This window comes from Astatotilapia calliptera, chromosome 22, assembly GCF_964374335.1.
Source record: "Astatotilapia calliptera chromosome 22, fAstCal68.1, whole genome shotgun sequence".
In the NCBI taxonomy this organism is placed as follows: Eukaryota; Metazoa; Chordata; class Actinopteri; order Cichliformes; family Cichlidae; genus Astatotilapia; species Astatotilapia calliptera.
In genome coordinates this window covers 14,719,044-14,729,385 of record NC_137442.1, presented here as the reverse complement: position 1 = coordinate 14,729,385, position 10,342 = coordinate 14,719,044, and positions in this window count along the sequence as shown.

Here is a 10,342-nt window from a genome sequence, read left to right as displayed (position 1 = left end):
GTTGTACTTGTGCTTACATTTTGTTTCTGCACAGTCAGGGATTATTGCTAAAGTGGTTTAAATTTATAATCCTTCTCTTTTAATTTGACTTCCTCTCAGCATCTGACAGCTCATTTCTCCTTTTACCACTGCTATTCTGTCTACTCTGTGCACTTGACTCTTTGCATGCTAGCCTGTTAGTTAAAAGAAAAAAAAAGGTTCAAGCTCAAATAATCAGTTTATTGCTTTTGGAGTTGATAATTATGCAACTGAAGCTACCCAGTGGCATTCATATTCTACTTTATGTGCCTGGTAGAATGGGTGGCTGCTGGACCTCCTATTCTTCCAGTCTTCAGCACACTTGTATCCAGGGAAAGATTCTTCTATTCAGGCCGTCTGTGCAACAGCCTCCCCTGACAACCCGTGAGGTCAAAGTGCTGTCACTCACAGTGATATGGAGAGAAAGAAAGACAGAAGAAGAGAGAGAGAGAGAGAGAAAGAGAGAGAGAGAGAGAAAGGAAAGTGACTATACGGGAGGAGGTGCGCAGAGAAAGAGGAAGAGTGAAAAGAAAGGGCACACACAGAAGGGAAGAGGAAAGAGGAGAGATGAGAATCCAAATGAATCTTCCTCACCCAACGGACAGACTGTCAAGCCGTGTGTGCATGTGTGTGTGTGCGTGTTTGTGAGTATGTGTCTGTCTTACCTACTAATTGAAATGCGATGAGGTGTGAAACACCCCTTTAAAAGACCTATCACTGTGTGTAAAGTTAAATGTGCGTTTGGGGGGGTGGGTGTGCGTTCATGTGTGTGCGTGTGCGTGTGCAGTGCATATCAGCTCCTTTTGACAACAGATACAATGTGGAGTGTGTGTGTGTGTAAAGAGAGTGTTAATGCAAATGTGTGCATGGCATACCAAAGTCAGGATGCACCTTACATCCTAAAAATGTACATAAGGATGTGTGTTTGCGTGCAAACACGCATGTGAATGCACGATGGCAATATGAGCACATGTGTACTGCACAGGATAAACAAGTGAGTCTGCATGTTTGTCCACATGTACACAACAATAAAGTGGGGAAGCTTTATATTTCCAGTGCATGTCTGTGTGTGTGATTGAATGTGCCTCTGTGTGTGCATGTGTGGGTATAATTTCATTTTGCTGTCTCAGCCTCTTGTTAAGGAGCCATTTAGAGCTCAGGTTGAGTTTCTTCAGCGTTTCCTGACACTTCTTTCCCCCTCACTGCCTCTCTGACTTTCACCATCTTTTCTCCATCTCTGTCTCATTATCTCTGTCTATTCCTCTGTCTTCTTTTCTCCTCTGTTCTTTCGGTCTCATCCTGCAAGGTTAGCGCACCACATAATCTTGTACCTGTTAATCAGCAAGTCATCCCAGTGGTAATTATTAGACTCCATTCGTTCCCTACAGCTGGAGAGCAATCCTGACATGTGTACTGTTTGCTATTTGACCTAAATTATACTGGCTGAGCATGTTAAATAAAACAGAAATTTCAGCAGTCGGTGCAGATTTTCATTATGCAGTATTAGGTTTTCACCACAGACTGTATATAAAGCATGGATGTGGGTTCCAGGCGTGAAACATAGAAGCAGTGTTTTCTAATGGCCAGGGTGGGTGTGGCATCTCCTCTCTGTAAATAAGTTTATGATCTCTTATGTTGAATACAATGTGATGTTCATTTTGTAAATTATGGTTCCAGTTGGAGTAGAAAGGACAATAGAACAAGATATGATTTATGGCGGACCTAGCTTGTGAGTGATATGTCAGTGCTTATCATATATCATGCAGGATCCCCTTTTTCTTCACCACATCCACACCTTGCTCATCATATCCTGTTTCAGACTACAAAGACAAAGATGGCCAAAGTACTGGTTGAGTCTTCAGGACGGCACTTCAAAAACCTGTTGGTATGCCTTCATCTGTCTTTTATATACAGACTGTCTTTTAGCTTCTCAATGCAAATATTTTGGGCTAATTTCTAGAACAGCGATGGATGACATTCAGTCTAGGAGCATGTACTTCAAGTGTTCGCTGTGCTTGATGATAACGCTAAATAAATGTGTTTTTGCTGCGTGTAAAGGTGACTGCACTGATTAAATGTTTGTGTTTGCAAGTTTATGAGTGTATATATGCATACAACCTTTATGCTTCGGGTGTTTGCATATAGATGTGCATGCATGTATATGTGCATATAAAAAGACTACTATATGTTCCCTATCAGACTGGTGAACCATGAGATTACACAGTAAGCTTTTATACACACAAACACATAAACACACACAGTGAACGTAACTTGCCCTCAAAAGCACTATTAAAACCACACTTTGATATCATCAGGCATAAATATCCACATGTTAGAGAAGAAATGGCACTTGTGTCAGCACAAATTGCTAACGGCCCAGCTAAAAGAAAGTGCTGACTGTGTTTAAAACTGTGCAATTATTTGAGGTTTAAAATTAAGATGTTAAATTTGTAGTTTAAAGAAGTTTAAATATTAAATTTGTAATGTAAATTTCTTTGTTATTTCATGTAGGCACCCTCTGTAGGAAGCTAAGCTCACAGATTCTATTATAAAATCACAAGACGAGGCTCTGCTTTGTAGCCAACCTAGAGTTTTACAAATCCAAGTCCTGCATATTACAAACTACGCGGTCCAGCCAACAAGCAAAGCACTTGTTTACTTGTATATCACTTAAAATTAGTGCTGATGATAAAGTTCACACAGGTTTTGGTTGTTATCATTGAATATATATAGTAATATAATAGTTTATTTGATATATCGGTGCAAATACCCTCCAAATAACAATTTTACACTTAAGCATTTCCTCTAATACTAGGCTTTAAATGCCGCATGTTTAAATCTTTTTCACATGTTGAAAAAAGGTAAATAAAAGATAATAATGATGGTTCTACTTCTTTGCCAGACTTAAGTGTGACAAACAAGGGATTTTTTCCCATTCTGCACTTTGACAAGTGGGCTGGAAGAGAGCAACAGCAGAGTTCTCCAGGAATGGGAGAATCATGAAAAAACACTTCAAAAATCATAAAATATAGTATGGAAAGCACAGGGGGAGTTTTCATTGTTTTTAACACACTGTTTCACTTGAGCTGTTTGTATGTTATAACTTTGCTCTTCTCCGGGGCTGGCTAATGGACCAACAACGGTACAAGCAAGAGTGACCCACGGACTGGTTGTACCACATAATTTGTACACTGCCTACATCCAACAACAAGCCTCTCTCCAGGCAGCGAATGCACCACCCATGCTGAGCATAAATCCCGCTTCACCATTTACTGGTGTATAAAAATAAAGAAATACACCAAATTTTCATAAACGGTTCCCTTCAAAAAATTTTTTAAATTAATTATAAATATATCGGAAAATTTCACACCCTATTTCACATTGATAAAGTTACAGAAATAGAAATTAGTATATAACAAACCAATTTTTTCCCATATTGCACAGCTTTTGGCTGTTTGACTGGAGCTGACCCAAAGAGCTTTTTCTTTTAGGATAATAAAACCTTTTTTAGTGTCATTTTAAACTATTAGAAGTCATGACCCGTGAGACAGAATCAACTAATGCTGATTATTGGTACACTAAGAAACCAGATGTAAAGAGGGTCGTCCAGTGTCAAGCTCCCTCTGTGGTATTTATGGCTCTATAATAATGACACTGTGACTTCCTCCCCCACGCTTGGTGGGAATTCTTACTGCCATTAGAGAGTTTTGTTATTTAAGCATCAATATTTGTCATTTGGGGCATGTGCTAAAACAACCTGCGCTGCTCTTTTTCTTGCAGCTGCACTCACAAAGTGTCTGGAGGCAAGATTTTAAAACTCATGGCAGTTAATAGGATGCTTTAGGCTTTTCCAGATTTTTTATTTTTTTTTAGACTCAAGCCCTTTGGCTCCTACAGAGCAGTGTGGAGCAGGGCAATATATATGGTAACAATGCTGTTGATGACTATAAGCCTTGCAGCACACACTACTTCATAACAACAGGAAGCTAATGTATATATATGCAATCCTAGTGACATAAGTCACTAGGATTGCATTAAAGTGATGCCTGTATGTTAAATGCAGCAGCTAAGGTGCAAACTCTGGGATTGTACTCGATGCCTCCACTTGCATCATGGATGACTGGGCAGATCATGTAGCATGTGGCCTATTCCCATTCCTTTACATCTTAGATATGAATAAATATGAGACAAATCACCCAGCAGCATCTGAAGCCCACTTCACTGTGGGGTGAGCTTTCAGCTGTTAACCACAAGGGATGTTACAGGTGTGCAGGCAAATTTTAGCCTGTGATACTAAAACCAAAGACTGCTTTAGGAAAATATATGAGCTCATAAAGTGAAGGGAAGAAAAGTCCTCTACTTTTATATTGAAAACTTAACAAGCTGGAAATATAAGACAGTCCTGTTTATAGGGTCCACTGAGTTTCACTGTATTTTTGATTTATGGATGATTAAAAATGAGAAGTACACAGGGTCAGGGTATGAACTATTTAAACCACCACCTGCTGAAGGCTGTGAGGTCAGCCACCACAGGAAACAGGAATTAACATATTTAAACACTTTGGGGCATTAAATAAAATATTCTCTCTATGTGGTTTTTCCTTCATTTTTATGTCTCTTTCAGTGCTTATGAATACAGATTAAGTGCAGCTGGAAATATCTTCTACCAAATATAATGGATATATCTAATATTTCACAAATATGAACCTTATGGTATTATTCTTTTGTGCTTTTGAGTATTCTTATGGTTCTTGGTTCTCATCTTGTAATCTTAGTCCTTCTATCTTGCTCTCTGTCCGTCTGTCCCTCTCCCCTGGCTCAGTCAAATCTCTGTTTGTTTACCCTTTTCTTGTATCTAGTTGTGTGTCTTAAGTCTGGGTTTCAGTCCAAAGTAGTGGAAGAAAAGACTGACTGACCAACCAACAAACCAAAATCCATTTCCAGAAGCATGCTGTTAAGGTGCTGTTAGTGTGGCTAAAAGCAAGGAAAAATAGCTCTTTTAAAGCACCAGTGCACTGTAGCATCTGTTAACATTTGTTATGTCAAGCTGAGCCTTGAGCACACATGGACCAGAAGTAATTGCTGTTGTGTGCTCATATTCATAAATCATACACTCCTTTTCAACTCATTTGTTTGAAACATGACATAAATGATAAACGCATCTGTATTCTTTCTAAAAAAAATGTTTCATACAATTATTTTTATGACAAGGCAGTTTATTACTTAAGTATTCATTCACCTACTTATTGTGATTTACTGTAGATATTAATGCACTATAGCCTATGTTATAGTACTGGCCTCCATTTATTGTCACTGTGATGCTCCATCTCTGGCAATTCAAACGGTTGTGCAATGTGCAAATAAAACAGTTCTCATATGGATTTCATAAATGTGAAGTACACACACATTGACAGTAGCTATTATAACGAGGAAGCATTCTTTAAGGTCCACTGGATTTTAGAATTAGTACAATAAGTGAAACAAAGCTAATATAACAAAAATCAATACCTTTAGTAGCAATAGGAGAAAATCAATCACCTTTAATAAAAGCTCATTTGTCTTCACAGTTAAAATACTGTCGGCAGATGGTAGCCAGATGCAGTCAATGGGAGCTTCCATATGGCAGATAATGGTCTAAGTTTCACTGTTAAGGAGTTTATTGGATTCCAGTAAAAGCATCTGAGAGTTAGTCATGCTAAATTTAGACTAGAGCTAAAAATAATGTGGTGCTGGAGCTTGGGTGGATTATAGTTAGTAAATGATGCATTATGGATTTTAGATTTAGCAGCAAATCTGGCAAAGGAAGATAGAATTTAAAACCATATTAGAAGTTACCTTGATAACACCTACAAAGTACACATTACTAATGTGCCAGTTTGCATAATTAGGACAACTACTCATGAGCATATGGCAAACTCGTGTTTGCCATATGCTCATGTGATGTCTTGTGTACACTGCGTAGTATTGGGTGTCACAAATCTCAGTGTTTGACCATAATTGTTGTGTTAGCTGTGACAATTTATTTGCAGAAAATAGTGTGGTAGTACCTTCACTTCCATGTACCCAAAGTGGTGCCCACTAAGGGAAAGTGTGCAGCATTGCACACACAACCTTTGGACCATTGGGAGTAAACCTTCTACCTACATTGAACTGCATAAAGTCACACTTCTCAATTTCAACCACTTCTGAATGTGAATAGTGAGTGCAAGTAAATAAGCATCTGATTTAAGACACTGGTGCATATCAGTTAAATATCAGCATGATATAAGTGTCTCTGTGAACATGCTCGGATAGTTGTTCATATCAGAGTCCTGATGGCTCAGTCATATTACAGTAAAAATAGGATGACGAACTCTTTGCAACTAGGAAAAAATGTTGTTTGCCCACTGATTACATTTCAATAAGGGGAGATCATTTGGAAGAATTGAAGATGATTTATTGTGATAGAGAAATTAATTAATGTATTTGGCAATTAGACTCTGATGACCCATCATAGCAGAATGAAATCCCAGCAATGATAGGATTTAGGACTGGATCCCGAGGATTCTAGATGTGGTGGTGAAGATGAAAACTGAGGGATGGATGAAGCCCTGAGTAACTCAGGTGAGGTGGAGATGGAACCAGGTGGGTTGCACAAATAAGAGTCTGAAAGGGAGAATGACAGAGAGCACAGATTTTAAACCACCAAGTGGACGCTGACTGGCTCAAAAAGGCAGACAAGAAAATGACTGGACTAGAGAAATGATGTCAGCACTGAGATTGTCTGAGTGGCAAAGCAATACTTATGTAAAGAACAGGCTTGCAGCCGAAAAAGCTGTACTTGCAGCAAACAACTAGTCACAGAGAGGTTTAGCATGCAACACCCTCAAACTCTGTGTTGAGGCAAATGTTTGCAAACAACTGCCATTTATAAATAACAGTAACAATAAGTAACAATAAGTCAAAATCACTCTCTTAGCACAACTAGTTGCCGACTGGTTGTCAATTGGTTGTCAGCCTGTGAAATTTCTATATAAAAGCAAGGTTGCTGAGAGCTTACATGCCATTTTGCAGACAAATGACCATCCTGCAGCAACAAATATGTCAGTATTTGTTGAGGAATTTCTGAAATTTTCTTTCTACTCTATGATGGTTAGATAAATTTGAATTTCCGTGTATGTAGATGGAAGCAAATTTTTGATTTTCACAGATTTCTTAGTTAACTACTATATTATCACAAGCAGTAGTCCTTTTTGGGGGAAATAACCTGATCAGTCTGTAAAAATTACAGAATATGAGGATATGCCTCAGAATGACTGCAGTCTTTTAGGTACGCACATGTTTATGTGTATGCATGCTTAACTCAGGCAAATGTTCTTCTTAATCGATTTATGTCCATGGTGGCAGCACCTCATTACAATTCACTGTACATTTACTCTGACTTTAAGTGCTTACAGTCTACACAACACAAGCACTGTTCTTGTGGTTATGGTAAAAGAAATGTTATTGCATCATGATTTTTTACAAAGAGTATTTTATAATGAGTTTCCAACATTTCTGTTGTTATTTAAATTATTTCAGACAACACAACTAGCAGAGCAACAAATAGTAGTGCATCCATTACAGTATGTGTTTGTTACTTCGATAATACAACATGCTGTTAAACCCTATTACTGTCAGAATCCTTCTAAGGTTAAAAATGTTTTTTATGTCCAAAATCCTTGAGGCAAATTACAAATCCTCTGCTTTTGTTTTTTGTTTGCTTGTTTGTTTTTTTGTTTTTTGAGCAAAGACATTCACAAGCATTGTGGACACATGCACAAATTCTGCATCCTTGTTGTCAAGGTTAAAGACATTGCACTGACATCAGCTTCTGTGATTGGGAGTGAGATCCAGTTTGAACAGTAAAAAAAATTACACACATACACAAACAGAGCTGAGATTTTGACCTCTGCAGAGACGCCATGGGGTAAAAAAAAAAAAAAAAAAAAAGCAAGAGGACTTTGTAGACGATAATCAGCTGCAGTTTTTAAAACTGCAGGCAAATCAAATTGATTAATGTTTTATAAAAACTAATTAACTGTTTACTTGGAAATGAATGCACTGGGGCCAAAGACAATATTTATTCAACTTTTACTATATTTTTTTAGCGAACATGTTCTCACTGGGCTCAAGCTGTTTCTTTACATGACTGATGATTTGTCAATTGGCTAATCTCACCATGTCATATCACTCTAAAGATAATCGTGATGGGGAATAGGTTTTTTTTTATAGTGTGCTCTTTAAAGGGTCATTGCAACTCATTTATAGATAAAGCTCAGTGTGGACATTGTGAGACACAGTATTCAGCCCTCTTAAGGATACATAAGCTTTGCTAAAATCCTTCCATCTTATCACTGGCTCAGAGACTACTGAAATCAGTGTTACAAACTTAGGTCATAGTCTTTGAAGGGCATGGGGACTTACCTATAAGGAGTGTATAAAAAGAAACTATGAGCAAGTTACAGCTTGCTAAGTTGGACCACTTTTGCCTTCTGAAATGCTTTAATTCTTCATGACACAGATTCAACAGGTGGCTGGAAAGAACATGATAGCATCACAGAGTTGCTGCAGGTTTGATGAAAATCAACAATGTAAATTTGCTGTTCCCAAAGGTGCTCTTCTGGATTGAGATCTGGTGACTGTGCTGGCCATTTGAGCACAGTGAACTCATCGTTACCTTCAAGAAGCCAGTTTGAGATCATTTGAGCTATGTGGCGTGAGGCACTGTCCTGTCCATCAGAAGATGGGTACACTGTAGTCATAAAGGGATCGACATGTTCTCTAATAATAGTCAGGGAGGCTGCGGTGTTTAAACAATTCTCAGTTGGTCCTACGACAGACTATTCTTCGCACCATTACACCACCACCATATTGAACTAACTATACTAAGCAGGATGGATCTATGCTCTCATGTCTTCACCAAATTCTGACCCTGCCATGTGACTCTCACAGAGGAATCAAGACTCATTACAAAAGGCAACGTTTTTCTAATCTTCTAGTTTTAGTGAGCCTGTGTGAACTGTAGCCTTAGTTTGCTGTTCTTAGTTGACAGAAGGGGAATCTGCTGCTGTAGTCGGAAATACTGTAGTGCCAGACAAAATAGATTATTTATGGAAAAATTCTATATGGGAATAGAAATTCTTTATGATTAAAAACAGAAAATTCCTGTAAAATAAACACCAAAATCCAAAGTCCATTTGTCATGCTTTACCTGGTTCTTTGAACTTGCTGCTGGCTATGTTTCCTTGCTGTGTCTTTATTGATTTAAAAGTTAACTGCTGTTGATATTGTAAAATGAGGTGACTCTGCTATATGAATAAAACTGAATTAAACAGAACTAAAAAAAAGATTCAAAAATTATAGAAATTCTATTGATCGTATTTTTAATGACTCTGGACTGTAAAGGTATTTAATAAATATTGTTTAAACTAAGATATCTGAAGACTAAAATAAAATAAAATTTCTATCTTCTATTATTCTTTTCTGTAATTTTACCAATTTGATCAGTAATATTAAGGAATATACAACTAATAAAAAATCTTCCATTGGTGAAATTAATTATAATTACTTCAGTTTACTAATACTTCAACATGACATATACTCATTAAAAAAATATATAAAATCTTTAAAACTTTGTGGGGAGTAAAAACTTCTATAATTACATAACAATGGACAATCAAATCTATATAAATTACTGAAACTTCTCTGCTCTATTTAAAATGTTTAAATATTTGTATGTACAGCATAAAAAAGTGGATATTTGTGAAATTTGATTCAATTTTATTCTTTTTATAAGGAAAAATACAATTTATGAATCAAAAAAGTAAGTAAATTAAAATAAATTTCATGTTTATTTACAGTTATGGGCATTTTACACTAGACATGTTGATTAAGAACCAATTTTTGGGAATTTTTTATGATCTGTATCAAAACTTTTTTTTTAACAGTAAACAGAACTGTTGCTCATTGGATGTTTTTTCTTTTTCTCTTATTCTGTGTAAACTGATGTGTGGGAAAGTCCCAGTACATCAGAAGTTTACGAAATAGTCATCTGATACCAAAACAAAGTCACTTAAATTACATTTATTCCCCATTAGGATCCCAGTTTGAACTTCAATTCGTTGTCTTGAGATGCCTAAATGCACTGAGTTGTTGTCATGTGATCGGCTGATTAGATATTTGTGTTACCGTAAATAGTTCAGCAGGTGTACCTAATGAAGTTCCAGTGTTTTTATGTCTGATTCAGCCTAATGGCATGATGACTAAAGGCTATCATAATGATCAGGGGGGGGGGGAAGGAGAA